The 16,959-nt window shown below is 39.3% G+C and overlaps 1 long non-coding RNA gene across 1 annotated transcript; it reads right to left on the bottom strand.

The window, feature by feature from the left end:
* Positions 1 to 323: 323 nt before the first annotated feature.
* LOC144704566 (uncharacterized) lies at positions 324 to 1,189 on the bottom strand. The gene is made up of 2 exons (XR_013581847.1): positions 1,153 to 1,189; positions 324 to 505 (listed from the first exon to the last, which is right to left on the bottom strand). It is a non-coding gene; the product is annotated as an uncharacterized LOC144704566 (long non-coding RNA).
* Between the last annotated feature and the right edge of the window lie 15,770 nt (positions 1,190 to 16,959).

Raw genomic sequence — 16,959 nt, 5'->3', positions numbered from 1 at the left:
CTGCTTTATGCTCCTCGTGCCTTTGTTCTTAGAAATCAGTGTTGTTGGAGAACCTTAGTATTTTCTTACAAATTCATCCTCTATCAAACTTCATAACCTTTTCTTTCAAGCTATTTACATTACTTTGGTACATTGACTTTGACTCTAGGACCTTTATTTCATTTTTATTCTCTTCTTTTTAAAAAACGCTCCTAAAGTTGTGCCCGCTTGTAAAGATGTACCTCCAAGCTTTTGGTTTTCTAAGAAATGTTATGCAATAAAACCTGAGACGCAAAAACCTTCCCCTCCTGTGGCCTCGGACGAGGGACAATAAGGCAAGGGCGAAGAGAAAGATAGAGAGAAGACCCCTTTTGTGAGAGGGGAATTCTCTTAATCTAAAACAAAATCAGATTCAATAACGATAAAAGTATTCTCTCACTATTTCATATGGGGGGGTTGTCAAGGCATAGAACGCCGCAATCTTGGAAGCCTGGCGGCACCCACATGACTCTTGATACTTTTTCTTCTGATATCAAGAGAAAAAACCAACATTTGAGTTATAAATGGCGGAATTATAAATGGCAGAAAAATAAAGAATATGAGCATTCATCATTTGGTAAGAGAGTTTTTTCTCTTTGAAAGGTGATGCTTTCCGAAAGAGAAAGACAGGGAGAAGACCCATTTATCCTCAAACCTTGGGCTTGTGGGATGGTATCAGGATGGTGGTAGGAGAATCTACAAACATATAAAAAGCTGAAACCCCATTTTTTCATCTCGAAACAAAATTAGAGATGGATGAGAACGTGGGAATTTTATATCTTCGTCATTCCAATCTTTCAAAAAAAATATGCATCATTCCAAGTTATTATCCATTGTGACAATAAATATTTGTATGACTATACTTCAGTTTTGCCACCTACTGTTTCTTTCATCCGTTTTGATGTCTGAAAGGTAACAACAAAAGAGAGAACTGCAACAGACAGGCCTTACGTCGATTTTACGGAAGCCTGACCTTAGGATAGGAAAATAATCAGGATGAACTAAAACTAGATAACATCAAGAATATTAAATATAAGATGCTTTTGCCGGGAGGAAAATTTTGCCCCCAAACATTGCTGAAACTCTACAACGTACACAGATTGAGATTAAAATTGAGAAGTAAAAGTAGATTACTCAGAGAGGCAGCGTTGCAGCAAGAGGGAGAATAATATTCGAGGGGTAGAGGTAGCTGATAAGAGGGGATTATTTTCAAGACCCATTTTTTCGTCCGGGACGTGGGACGGGACAAGTAAAACTTGGACGGGATGATTTGGGGCTGAGATTAGGGATGGGAAATTCCTTGTTCAGCCTCAAACGAAACACTGCTTGTTGACGAACGAACAGGGAAAATTTTATGTTCTTGTTCGTGTTCGTTTCGTTTGTGTTCGTTCGCGACCAAACATGAACGAGAGGTATTTTCGAAACCTATATTTTCTGTGGAAAAAATGGCAAGTGATGGATGTTGAAGACACGAAAGTGATGAATATTAAATCTGTATTAATAGGTATCAAAACTTGTGTTTAAATGTTGAATACTAAAAGTGGTTTGAAATAAATCTGTCACTTTAAATTTGGTAGTCTAACTGAATATTATAATTAATTACAGGAATATTAATAATGTAGTAGAACTTGGTCTCTGAAATGTATTTCATGGAAATAATCACTATGTTTGAAATATTTTTAGGTAGTGGATGGTTTAATCATTTTTATCAGTAGGTATTTTTCCTTGGCGTTAATCACTAGATGATTTATAGGTATCTTTCCTAGAAATAATCTCTAGGTGGAAAAAAATAAAAAATAGTATTTATGTAGTGTGTAGACACAATTTATTCTAAAGTCTAGAAGCATTATTTTATATTTAATGACTCAATCATTAGAAAGATTCATATAGTAGAAACTATGAAACATGTATTCGCTGGATAATTTTTAAAGGATATTTCTATCCCAAAAGTAAATAGATTGTTCTATCAATGGAGTTTCACAAACATTAAAAAGGTACGTTGAGGTTACAAAGTGGATTACCTGATGAGCCATCTGTTGCCAGCCCTATGGATTAATTGGGCAAGTTCTGGAGAGGCCAAGTGGATGACATTACATTGGACTGAGGCAACCATTGCCGGTGTGAAGTTGGGACAATCCCAAAATATGCTATCATTCCATGGAGTGGTGTCTTTTTCTCTTCCACGCCTTGCAGGGATGTGGGCCTCAAACATGAAGTCTGGTGGAGTGAGGGAACGGATCTCTGTAAGGATGTACTTACCCCAATTAGTGTGATTTGCTTTTTAGAGACTCTGTCGTCTCTGGTGGCATTATTCATGGCTTTGGTGAAATAATCACTACCTCTGTCGTATTCAGACTCTGAGCTGATGACGATAACAATAGAGTCTCGGGGTTGCTTTGGAAGTCTCCATTGGAGAAGTTGTACACTTCGCCATGGTATGCATCTTGGTTGGACTCGTGCTTCCTCCTCCATCCCAATGACACCATCGACACTGGGCAAGCCCTTAATACTTGGTGTAACATAATCCATGGTACTTGATTTTCCACAATTCACATTCAATGTATGAAAGAAATTATTTTCCAAAGTAATTAAAAAAATGTTCAAAATGAAACTTTTTATTTTAAAATGAAGACATCCAAATGTCATGTATGCCAAATGTTTTCAAGAGCCTTTTGAGGGTATTGATGTATTCAACTACTAACCCCTGTGGTACTTGGTAAACAATGGAAGGAAAAAAAATCAATATGTGCATTATTGTACTATGAAGAAATAAAATGAATGCATAATAAAAATGAGATATACGTGGAGATTTCAATGAACCATCCTTCCTGTGCAGTTTCTTCATCAGAGTCCCCTTCCTCCAATTCGACCTTTTCAATCTCAGGCAATGGTTCTGCTATGTTGCTTTCTATATGTTGTTGCCTCAACCAACATTATAATGTCATCAATATGGACATGTTTTCGACCGAAAGCCTTGAATGTTTGTACGAGAAAATTCCACGGCCAAGAAAGAAGAAGCGTTCGATTGGTGCGGTGGATGCACAAACAGGAAGAAAATCTCGCACCAACACAAAAAGCTTAGGGAATGTCTTGCATCCTTCACCTTGCCACCACAAGAGAGCATCAGTCGACACATGGGACATTTGTAGGTAACTCTTTTACTCATCTTCCACTGATGGGGTGATACTTGTGAGGTCCGCAAGAGGCTTGCACCGATTTTTAAGGATGAGGAAGATCGTACATGAATGGAAATGAATGTAAAACATACCTCGATCCATCGCGTCTCCTCTTAGTCGAATCAAACCATCTTGAGGGGAGACTTTTTGGATCAATACAGGATGACTTTCTCAATTCTCTTTGAGTAATGGGATGCTCACAAGAAAAGTCAATACCCTAATGACCCTAGGACCTGGCCCCTATTTATAGGGAGAGGTGATACTTAATCCTCTTTAGTATATCCTAATTAATCCCAGCATTATAATTAAGACATGCTTAGTCTCTACACATTTAATAACCATACTTATTGTTATAAATGTCTTAATCCCATCATTAAGTGAATCACATATAAATTGGGATTTGTAATTCATAGCTTAACAATATGCAATTACATATATACATATATATATATATATAATTATCCATAGATAATTAAATTAATCTAACAATCTCCCACTTGGACAATATATATATATATATATATATATATATATATATATATATATATATATATATATGTTAATAAAAGTATTTCATATTATCACTTTAGGAGCTCAAATTCATGCTATCATTATTTAGACACTTCAACTAATCTCGTCCATCATAAACTGGCATAGAACCACATGGTTTTTGTCACAATAATTGTGACTAAACCCAAACAATGATTACATACACCAATTCAATGAATGACATAGATCAAGTATGGATGTGTATCATGAAAATTACACAACACGTGATACGTGTACATTTCCAACTTAGTCCTCCGGATTCTGAATGGAAATCGACTGAAGTTTGTTCAGACGTGCTTAAATTTAGGAGATAACTCATACATGAAAAGAACTCCAAAATGTGTCTATTACTCAATGAGCATCAAAATAAAAACTCCCACTGAATTACATATCCTCATGAGGTATTAAACCCATATGAGCAGTGTACTCATGAAAGACCTTCAGCGCCAATTGATAACCCTGAAATTTGGTATGTAAAACATGTCATTATTTTCGCTTTTAGACCTGCATTAACATTTATAATAGCCCTTAATCATTAAATACTATGTATAGAGCAAGCAAGGGGCCGCACTAAAGGGAGGCACTCTGCAAGAATTTTTATCCTATTTCAAATCAATTAATGCAACAATGAATTAATTTTTCATTTAATGGGCCATAATTGTGTTCAATTTTGTTTTGTAATTAATCAAAATTAAGCAAAAGCTTCATAGTGATCTTAGTATTTTTGATCAGGACACTCTAGATAGTATACTTTTGACTCTTATATCAGATCAATTCGGATTTCCAATATTTAAATCAAGATGATTTCTGAAGACAACTGTTATGTATTAAAATTGGGAATTAATAGGCAAGAAAGGGGATTTTAAAATTGGACTTGAAGATGGCCAAAGTTTTGGATGAAATTCTGGATTTAGGTATTATAGATGTTGAATTGAATTTTCCAACAATAAATTTTTAGATCTAGGGAGAGAAAGTAGGTGATCTAACCTAGAGAGAGAAAGTAGAAGAATTTGGGGAAAAAATGAATTAGATATTAAATTCAACCCTAATTTAAAGATGTAATATGCAATTTGAGTTAGAAATCAATGTAGAACTGGGAATTAAGAGTCAGATCTTGAATCAGAATCAAATTTTAATGCTAATCACCATTAAAATCAACTTAAAGGGCATGTACATTTGCCCATGCCTTGGCATTTTAAAATCATTCAAGAAGAAGATCAAACAATGAAGAAGAAACTTACAACTTTGAAGATTGACCAAGATCTGTCGACTTTAGAAGTCAGCACTTGTGTCCTTCCTGGCCAAATTCTTGGGGGAGAGCTTCGTCGGTGATTTTTCCCATCTTCCTGGCCTCTATTTCAAGATCCATCCGTATGGATCGTACAGGGTGAAAAGACAAACCTACCCTCAAAATTTGAGCTCGATCGAACTGTTAGATCTCAAGATATTGCCATTTTACTGGAGATTAATCATAGTTTTGGGATATTTTATCTCTACTCCACGCGGTAATAAAATGCCCTTTTATCTTGTTCGTCCCCTTGTTTTCTCCGTGCTCAGATCGCGCGCTACCACATTCTTGTGCGGAAAACAAAGCATTGATTTTTGTGTAACAAAATGAATATAAAAAACATACCTTTTGAGTGGATAAGAACGCGCCACGTTGCCTATTCCGATTCTCTATAAAAGGTTAAGAAAAGAAACACGTGTTTTTTTTCTCGTTTCTCATTTTCTTAAAATTAATGCGCCCAGGATCGATTACCGGGTGCAATCAATGCACGCGGTAAATCGATTCCGCGTTCATTGATTATGTCGAAGATTCTTATTTAATAAATGCACGTGAAGATCGATTCTCCATGTGCATTTATTGCAAAAAAATCCAAGTCAAATAAAAAACACAGCATACATTTTTCCTCGCCACCTGTGCCATGTAGTTTTCAAGATAATGATTTGCTCATTATGGCATCGCACATTGCGATGCTACACTGAGCCAATAAAGCGCTCGGTTAATGCATCCAATTATTCGCCCGAATTTTGGGCGAATGATGTGGATGCCACATGATTTATATGAAAAAATACTTTTTAAAATGCCAAATAAATAAAAAATATTCTTTAAATTCTAAATATCATTTCTTGGCTATATAATGGTGAGAGAATTATAAAAAAAATATGGAAAAATTCCAGAAAAATTATTAAAACCCTTAACAACCTTTAGCCAATTATTTTATGCCCTACAAAAAAAATTCTTCAATGCACTTAGGTTAAATATCATGCAAAAAATACTAAAAAATTAAAAACAATCATAAAACTATAGTGCAAGTCATTTATGTCCATTTAATTATGATAACATGAAAATATGGCTTGTAAAACACATACATGTAGGTAATATTCATCAATTTAACATTATAATTTACAAAGTGTCAGTAGTCCTTTCGTGAGTAGATCCACTATCATGGAGTTTGTCCCGATATGCTCAATAGACAACTTCCCATTCTGAACCGTTTCCTTCACGACTAGGAACTTGATATCAATGTGCTTAGACTTTGTTAAGCCCCTGATTTTATTGGCAAACATAAGGGCTGAATGATTATCACAATAGAGCTTCAATGGTTTCTCAATGCCATCAACAACTCTCAAGCTTGTGACAAAAATTTTCAGCCAATCCCTTGATTTGATGCTTCATAGCATGCTATGTATTCTGCTTCCATATTAGAGGATGCTATTAGTGCTTGCTTTACACTTCTCTAAGACATAGCTACTTCTGCTAACAGTAAAAAATATAACCTAAAGTAGATTGTCTACTATCAACGCATCCAGCAAAATCAGAACCAGAATACGCAATGATCTCCAAATGATCTGATTTCTTGTATGTGAGCATATGTCCTTTTGTTCTCTGAAGGTATACTCCCTTGGTTCTTTCCAATGATCCATACCTAGATTACTTAAATATCAGCCAAGTAGACCAACAATATGAGCAATATCTGGGCGTGTACAAACTTGTGCATACATAAGACTTCCCAAAGCTGAGGCATAAGGAATATTTTGCATTTCTTGACTTTCAAAAGTGTTCTTTGGACATTGATCAAGACTAAACTTGTCTCCTCTAACAATAAGAGTGTCTAGTGGTTTACAGTCTTCAATGCCATATCGTTTAAGGATTTTTTCAGTATATCCCATCTGAGATAACCTAAGATATTTCGAGAGTGATCACAATATAACTGAATGCCCAATAGATATGAGGCTTCACTGAGATCCTTCATCTCAAAATGACTCGAACAAAACTTCTTGTCATGAAGTAGGTTTTTATGATTTATGGCAAGTAATATGTCATCAGCATATAATATAAGAAATATTTATTTACTCCCTCTAAACTTATGGTACACACATTCATTTGCTAAATTTGCCTCAAAATTGAAAGATACAATAATTTGATGATTTTTTTTATACCATTATCGAGAAGCTTGATTTAGAACATAGATGGACTTCTTTAATTTTCATACCATTCACTTTGGATCTCAAATGAGAAAGCTTTCTGGTTAAACTATATATATGGTCTCATCAATGTCTCCATAAAGAAATACGGTCTTGACATCCATCTGGTGTAGCTCAAGATTAAAATGTCCTACAAGTATCATTGTAAATATAAAGGAGTCTTTCGATGAAACTGGAGAGAAAGTCTCATTATAATCTATACCTTCTCGTTCAGTAAAAATTTTTGCAACAAGATGAGCTTTATATCTTTCCATATTAACCTTTGAATCCCTTTTAGTTTTAAATATACATTTACATCCAATCAGCTTCTTACCTTTGGGTAACGGGGCAAGATCCAAACGTCATTGTCAGGCCATAGATTCTTTATCTTCTTTCATGGCATCTATCCACTTTTGAGAGTAGAAATTCTGCATGACCTGTCTTATATTAAGGGGATCATCTTCCATGATCTATAAATCAGCCTCATATTCCTGGAGGAAAATAATATAGTCATCCGGAATTGCAGATTTTCTTTCTCTAGTAGATCTTCTTAAGGGCACTTGTATTTGAGGTTGTGATGTTTGTTTAACTAAAATAGAGGAGGATGGAGCATTGTCTTGACTTAGTGGTGCCTTGGTTGGAGCACCAAGTGTGATTAATTCATCTTTGTGGTCATCAGCAAAAACTAAAGGGGCATCCGCTAATTCTTCTTTAAAGACAATGTCATGAACTATATCTCCCCCTTAAAAAATACTTCAAACCATATCTTAGAGCATTCTATTTCGTTTACAACAACACCATTCATGTGGGATGAACCTGGCATGGTGTATTGATGGATGGTGCATAGCTCTCATCCATTCTGGCATGCTTGTCATCACCCATACATTGGTGTTGACTCCCTCCGTCACCTCCTATGTTGTGATCATCCTTCAAATTTGGGACTTCCTCCTCACTAACGTCGTTCAGTAGTTCTCTAACATATGCCACCAAGTTTTCACGATCCTTTGGTGCGATGGAGTCTAATTTAATATGCGGATCTACAACTAACACAACTGAGAATGCAGTATTTCTCCGAACGCGAGCCTCGCACATAGACAGTTTTGCTCTCATGGCTCTACATGTGATTTGGATGGCAGCTCGTTGTTCCACTATGAAGATAATACTATTCGGGAAAAGGAGTCCTTGGTCTATGGCATCAATATGTTCATAAAGGTCATCAAGAACTTTGGGCAATGATAAAACTGTTGTCACCATCACATGTTTAGAGCTTCAAAAAAATCTGACTCTTCATAGAAAGCCTTTAAATTTCAAGCAAAATGTGCTACCATTTGCCACTCATGTTCCTCAATCACAATTTTTTTCTCTATCATGATCTCCAGCCTAAAAGAACCATCTTGTACAACACTTTTCTTTTCTTATATGCTACCTACAACATTTCATGTATGGAGTTCCATCTAGTCTTCACATCCAATACCAATTTTCTGCTATTAGACATCTTTGATTGCGCACCATTGGACATAGCTCCTCCATCTATCATCTAATGAACGAATAGCTGCAACAATTTGATGAACTCTTGTAACCATTTCTCCCAATGAGGTAGATCGCCCGGCCCATCATCTCATGCTTCTTCAGACTCCCCATCCACTAGCTCCGCTGCCTAGTCAATGGTAAGTGGTGGTGGAATTCCCAATGCTTTCAATCCAACCTGCACTACAAGATTTATGACATGGGCAATGCAAGGCATGTGTCAACTTTGGTCGAAGTTGGGGTTCACTTTTCTTACTGCATTTGTCAAGGATGTAATCATTGATCAATTGTTACCGGTGTTGTCTATCGTAATAGTGGTCACTTTCCTCTCCAAGCCAAAGTCGACCAGCACCTCTATAACCAGTTGTGCGAGGTAACTCCAGGTATGTGGTCCATCAATTTTCTTTACGGCCAAGACACGCTCTTCAAGTCTCCACATCTTTGTGACCCAATGCACTGTGATTCCCAATAGGCAAATCATATTTTCATTTCTCCATGCATCTACTATTAGGCAAACATTCCTAACATTTGATAGTGAGTGTACAGAGTTTTGTTTCTCTCCCCCAAATAAGACCTTTGTGTATTCACAAATGGTATTCTATCATGGTATTCTCATCTTATGTTGTGCAGGAGAAAGGTATACTTCTCTGAAATGTTTGTTGTCAACAATGGTCCACGCTTGGTGCGTGAGACATAAAAATCAGGTAAGCATCTTCTTTGTTCTCTCAAATGTGATACCCATAAGAAGGTATTCCACTCTACTGGAAAACCCAACATTTCAATAATAGATCTTCGACCACCAGAACTCGACTCATCCTCTGTCCCTGGAACTTGTTTACCTTTCAGCCAATCGTGTAGCTCCTTATGGTTCTTTTGCAAGTGCCTCCAAAATATAGTTGTCGTCCCATCTTTGTTTCTCCCAATTGGTGTAATCATTGGAGGGTTGTTCTCCTTGCACACCATTCATTCATACTGGTTTAGGTCAAACTCTTCAAAATACTGCATGGCCGCTGATTCTCGCCCATAACGCTTTCTATATTAGGTTGTCGGAGTAGTCGTATTTGTGTAGGTCTCTCGTATACGGGTACAACCTTGTGCCCTTTCAAAATTTTCATCCCTCGGGTTTGAATTGCTGCTGGTCTGACCTTCGTCAATGCTCATAGAGGATAACTATATTGTTCCTTGTTGTTGGATATATTACAAAAATCACATGTAGACATGGATCAACAACAACACTATCCCAAGAAAATGACTCTACATATTGAGACGCCTTAGAAAGCCTTTCTAGGGCATCTCATTTAAGAAGAAGGCAACTATTTATGTGTTGTATCACTTCTCATTATCAAATACCATATGTCATAGATATATTTATTGATAGATCAAACATAGCTATAAGCAATTTTCATTATGCAATTGAAAGATCAAACACATAAATGCTGCTTCATATGAACATTCATTACAGGCTACCAATCAATAAATAAGAATATCATTTGGAATATACTTTATATGAGAGCAATGACAAACCCTTAGCAACAAAACATAGAAATTCATAATTCATAAGGAGCATTATAATCAAAATAATGTGGATTATCAAGTATCTTTTTGTACTTAGCCGGAGGGGATGCCTTGGCAAAGGGCCGTAGTGAGGATGAAGAGCCGACGATAGAGGCTTGCCCAAAGTAGGAACGAGAGAATGAAAGGAAGACAGGGTCTTGCCAGAAACGAGATCAATGAGGTGGAATAGGATCAACGACTTGTTGACAACGAGGGAGAAGGGGGCAGGAGGGGAACTGACGTGAGAGGGAGAAGGGGGCAGGAGGGGAACTGATAGGAAAGGGATAAGGGGGTAGGAGGGGAACTGATGGGAGAGGGAGAAGGGAGCAGGAGGGGAATTGACGGGAGAGGGAGGAGGGGGCAGGAGGGGAACTAAAGTGACAGGGAGAAGGGGAGAGGAGGGAAGAGGGAGAAGGGGGCAGGAGGAGAAGTAAAGGGAGAGGGAAAGGGAGGGAATGAAGAGGGAGAAGGGAGCAGGAGGGGGAACTGGTGGGAGAGGCAGAAGGGAGCAGGAGAGGAGAGGGATATGGGAGTTGGAGGGAAACTGAGTGGAGAGGGAAAACGCCAAAGAGGTAGAACGCCAAGAGGGAGTACACTAAGAGGGAGAATGCTGGAGAGGGAAAATGCCAGAGAGGGAAAACATCGAAACGGAGAATGTCGGAGAGGGAGAATGTCGGAGAAGGAGAACACCGAGAGGGAGAACGTTAGAGAGGGAAAATGACAAGAGGGAGAACGCTGGAGAGGGAGAACAAGGAGGAATGAGGGAAAAGAAGATGCCAAAGACGGAGAAGGGAGAATGCTGGAGAGGGAGAATGCCAAGAGGGAAAATGCCGAAGAGGGGGAATGACGGAGAGAGAAAATGCCGGAGAGGGAGAACACCCAAGAGGGAGAACACCAAGAGGGAGAACGCTGCGAGGGTAACGATGAAGAGAGAGAACACCGGTGGGAACAAGGCGGAGAAACCAAGAAGGGGTACTGGACAGTAACATGAAGAGATGGGGAAAGAGGGGAAATGATGTGCCTCGAGAACAGAACCTTTTTGCAAATGATCCATCTGTTCATGACCCATTTGCAAACAGGTTTGTCTCCCATTATTAGCGCTCGTGTTCGTGTTCGTGTTCATTTTTTTGCATGTTCGCAAATAAACGATACTTTTTTCCAATCCCTACCCGAGATTGGAAGTGGACAAAATGTATTTATATGGGACAAAATCCTAGACAAGGCGATTTGGAATAAATACGATAATTGGATATTCATATATAAATACATATTGACTTGACTTTGTGACGTAGGACGACTAAGGAAAAAGGGCGATTGAGGAGATGGATGGATGACGACAGGTAAAGGGTAATAGACGGGTTTGTAGGGAGGGATAAAACAGCCACAGAAATACACGCGGTCGGATTTGGACTTTAAAACTGATGAAAAACTGGTGGTGCAGCTCCGACCCTTGTCGAGGGCGGGAGTACTGTCTTCCCCCACCGTGACGATGCCTAAGCATTGAAATCAATATCCGAATTCGCGTCGTGAAGAAACACTCGAGAAAGAGAGAGAAGAAGGGGAAATCCAAACCAAATCTAAGTCTGACGGCGGTGGAGAGTAGATGTCATTGTTGTAGAGTCAGGCGTAGGCGAATACCCCCGCATGTGAAATGCGCGTAGGGTGCGCGGAGCGCCGACACGCGCGCGGCTCGAAGCGTTGGACGGCGTCGACGACGAACCGTTGGACGACCTCGATGACGTTGGTGGCCGGCGTGCGGCGTGTGCGAGCAGCCGCGTGCGCGATGCAGGCAGGCGATCGGCGCGCGCGCGCGTGACGATGCGCGCGCGGTAGGGCGGTCAGCGCAGCGCAGCGCGCGACGGCGCGCGCGCGCGCGGCATGTGCGGGCGGTCACATGCGTGGCGCGGGCAGGCGGTCGGCGTGCGGCGTGCGCGAGTGGCCGCGTGCGCGATGTGGGCAGGCGAATGGTGCACGGCGTGTGCGAGCGGCCGCATGCACGGTGCGGGCGGGCAGTCGGCGCACAGCCCATGCAGGTGGCCGCGTGCACTGCGCCGGCATGTGCGGCGTGTGTGGGCGGCGTGTGTGGGCGGCTGCGTGGCTGGGGGAAGAGGTGGAAGGCCGGCAACGCAAAGTGGCAGCGGCGGCGACGACGACGGCGGTGCTAGGGTTGAGGGAGGATAGGGAGGCTGGGCAGTCCTCCAAGAAGAGTTAAACAAAAACTCAATTCTTGAAGAATGACTGCCTAATGTTTCGTGAAAACAATGGCCTATATATAGGCCTTGGAGGAAAGAGAAAATGACGAGAAATTAGAGAAGAGAAAGTAAAGACTTGCGCCGTGTCACGCCAAAAGGCAGTTCTGGATCTGTCTCTAGCGTCGTGTCATGACGCGCGTAGGGACGTGTACGGGTGGAGACGTGCTTGTCGACGGCTGCGGCGTGTTGACTTTGGTTGACCGTGGCAGGTTGACTTAAGTTGACTTCGCCGTTGGGTCCATAGCAAGCGTGTTGACTCCGGTTGACCGTGGCGACGCGTTCGACGGTGATGTGTTGGCGTCCTCGCCATCACTTTGTAAGCTTTACCTATTCTTAGAGAAGGTTATGCAGGAAGGGCAGATGTAGCAGTGGGTGAAGCCGGTGGATTTTGAGTTCACCATGCGTGGGTATTTCCTATTGTTTGCCCATTTCATAATTTCACAATATACAAGTTCATGTTCATTATTACAGCAACAACAAATAAAACTATATCTATATGGTTAATTCTTTTAGGAACCTACTACCTTTTCCAAGCATGTTGAAAATAGGTTTGCAGTTGTTGATTTTTTTCTACCATTTGATGCTTTCCCTTCATCATACGCATTGGGATCGTCAATTGGTAGTTAAACTACTTGAAATACCACATGATGCTTACTGAGTTCAGATTCACCCAAACATTTTTTTTCACCCGCACTCCTAAAGTTGTACCTTTCTACTTTCTTTAGATGCTTAACCTTTAACTCTAGACTTTTTTGTTTGTGACACAACTTTAGGAGTGTTTATGAGTGGTGGCATAGAAGGAGGTGTATTTTTAGTACTGGTTGGTCATACGGGACAAGCTCTACGGAAATAATATCTTTCAGAACAGAACCTTTCTTTTCCACGAAAAATAGGAAGATGCAAACAAAAAAATTTACTTTCAATTCCAGACCTCAGCATCCTACAAGTTGTGGTGTTTCACGATCATATTGGAAATGAATGTAGATGTGGTGGAATCCTTGGAACCGCATATTGGACTACTCTAGTATGGCAGGAAGCCACTTATGCCAAGTAGGATTATATGCTCTTAGCTATGCCCCACTCTGTCTCCCAGCATGAGGGAGGTTCCATTGTGCATCATGTGCACTGGGTAAGAAAGAGGTGGGGTGGTTGAGCAACTCAAGTCAACTGAACTTACGTTTTTTGGATAGAAGGCAGAAGGTTGTGAAGGTGGCCTCATTTCGGCCCCCAACTTTTGGGCAAATTTCCTAGAGAAAGTGGGAGCGAAGTGACAAATCAAATGAAGTCACAAAGGCGATGGCGGATAAACATTATGGAGTAAAGAAGTTCAAGTTCTTTATGTGTTTTTTCTTTTTAAGTAAAGAGAATGCTAATGCAATGATAAGTCAAATTTTAGGTTGTTAACCTAGTCGATGTGTAATTCTGAAATTTATGCAATAAAATTTATAATAAACCCTAATTCACTTATTACTAGAGTACATTGCTGAGTAAGCGGTCGAACCAAAGAGAAGACTTGGTGATTAAGATTGATATTTAAAGCAAATCAATGATTAAGAAGGGGATTAAGATGAGAGAGTGTGGAAAGAAGAGATAGCTAAATGTGTATGAGTGATTCTAAGTAAATAATTTGTACTTATAAGTTCTTAAGTCCTACTCATAGGTATTAAGAATTAATAACAGAGTTTATGATGATACCAAAGTCATGGAATTATAATTGGATGAGTGAATGAAGTAATTAAAATGAAAAACCCTAATTAAGGATTTCCTATGAAAGCCCTAACTAGGAATGAATTGCATAAGCTTTTAATTCCTACTCATAGGGTTTAATAACTTATAACAGAGAGTGGAGAGATAGGCAAACGTGGAATGGATGAATAAAATGGACTAGAAATGAAATAAAATTCCGAAATAAGTGTTAGGAACTGACCTCTTCTTTTGGTGATGCTCCCAAGCATTAATCTCCCTTCATGAGCCCGTATATTGCGCCCGGTGCCTTGCTATGTTGCATCAGACACAAAGATAGATCCAGAGAGGGAATGAACTCACTATATAAAGAAAAAACACCTAAATTGGGACTCCAAAGCCTTTGTTTCACAATGTCTTCTAAATGGATAAAGACAAAAGAGTAGAAGGAATTTTAGGACCTATGCACCTCTATTTATAGGGGGACCAGTCCATTGGATTCTAGTGGAAGAGAGGAAACTGTCTAAAAACTTTCAGCCACAAACTCTTCTAGAATGAGAAGTTATGGCCCTTTCAAAATTGCCTCAATTTCCTATTTTTTAGGCATTTTCCAATTTTTTGTTGATTTTTTATGGCCAATTTGTTGATTTTTGACGATCGGATCAATCCTCAGCCGTTGGATCATCTGATCATCAAGAGCGGAATCAATCTTGGCTGTTGGATCCTCCTTTTCCAATGCGAGTTCTTTTCTGGCCGTCGGATCTGCTTCTCTTATGATCTGATCGGTCATGGACTGTCCAATCGGTTTGCCCTTTGATCTGCAGAAAAGGACAAAAGAAGAGGAGGTGAGTTTACCTCCTAATATCCTGATCTGATGGATCTAATGCATCCACATCCCACATTTCTCCAAATGGAGTTAGTCCCACATGGAAAAATTTCAAAATAATCTTGGTTATAAAAATAGGGCATATCTTAGCTAATTGAAATCGCGCACAGGCGCGCCCCTTGATCCTCTTATAAGTGCGCACATGTGCACACACATGTGCCCCATCAGCACCACATCTGCTCCGTGTATGCTAACATTGCACGCAACTTAGGTGCGCCTGCCATGTCAGCCCGATGGCTAATCCCCATTTTGTAATTTTAACATGAGAAACATTTAGAAACTTTTCAATAAATTCCATAAAAATTTTCTTAAAATTCAAAAGTAAATATCTTTTAATTTACAACTCCATTTTACACAAAAGTTTCACCAAATTAATTCTTTTTAAACCTATTTTTCACTATAATCATAAAAAACTCAAAATAGAATCATTTAAATGTGGAGAATGGATATTTGGTGAATTTATCTATTTTTGGTGAAAATTATTAAAATTCATAATAACTTTCATAAATTAGCTTAATTATGCTCTTAAATGCATGAAACTAGGATTAATTATCATGCTTATTTGCATGTTACCATGCAGCTTCTCCATCTCTCTCCCCACTCTAATAGGCTATTGCATGAAGTGATTTCGGCATACAACCTTAATTGCTTTTCTTGTACTGGCACCAGACCGATGCTACTAGATTTCCATTAGTCGTGCATCATTGATGTAATGCTAACTTTGTGAATCTTCATCTTCTTTATATGTTACTCTTCTCTCGCTCATAAACTCGAATATTTATTGACTTTCTAACCTTCATATTCATCTTAGCTAATCTGTATTATGAATTTGATTCTTCATTTGCTTCATATTATGCTTAAAAAGTCACACCTTATGTTCTGAAATAATTGGATAACATTTACTTTGCTACAAAACATTTGGAAACACGTGTCTCATTCATTGTGACTTCTGTGCATATTTTTGGGATGCAAAGTTGTCATTTTCCTCTCCCCTGTACCTGGAGTTAAAGTGGTTTTTTAACAAACATGTAGGTGGTCTTAAATCATATGATCAAGTATTTCTTGCCCCTGTGAAAATCATGTATGCATAAATCATGGTCTTAAACCAATGTAAAAATGGAATTTTTTTGAGTTCTAGAGGCCTTGACATGGATGAATAAATCAAAACATTCCGCAGCAAAAGACTTGAACAGAATTGAACGACATCAATAAAACCATAAAATGAAGTACCTTTGCACGGATTGGATCCGTGATTTCTTGGATCCTAGAGCGAGACGAGTCGAGCTGCTCAAGTGTGCAGCCTCTAGACGTATCCACGTGATCCTCGACAAGTCGAATCTCCTCCTTCTCGTTGATGAGCTTCGCTCTTTCTCCGTTGACGTCGTTACGTCGTCCCGATCGTATCGGGGATGGAGAGGGGGTATGGGGAGAAAGGAGAAGAAAGGGAAAGATCCCTGAACAATTCTTGCCTTGGTGAATTTCTTACAGGGCCTTTCCCTATTTATACTAAATGGGGTATTTTTCATAAAAAAACCCAAAACTTAAGTATATCTTCCGACGTTCAAAAGACCATTTGAGTGTGACCCTCTAGGCTCATGTATCAGTTTAATTAACGACTCTAGTGGCCCAATAACCTTTATTGGCCTTCCAAATTAATTAACTATATCATCATATAGATTAATTAATGTTAGATCAATTTAACCCAATCGACAGGTCGAGTCTCCAACACGTAGGGTGCCAAGCTACACCTCGTGTTCTAGAAGATAAAAAGGAGTGTGTAGCGACTCACTTCATGGAACATGTTTGTCATCGGTTATCGTGTATGTATAGTCCCTCATCCACTTGA

The sequence above is a fragment of the Wolffia australiana genome, chromosome 6, assembly GCF_029677425.1.
Source record: "Wolffia australiana isolate 7733 chromosome 6, ASM2967742v1".
NCBI lineage: Eukaryota > Viridiplantae > Streptophyta > Magnoliopsida > Alismatales > Araceae > Wolffia > Wolffia australiana.
Note: the sequence above shows the minus strand (reverse complement) of the source record. Positions and strands in the feature narration are given on the sequence as shown.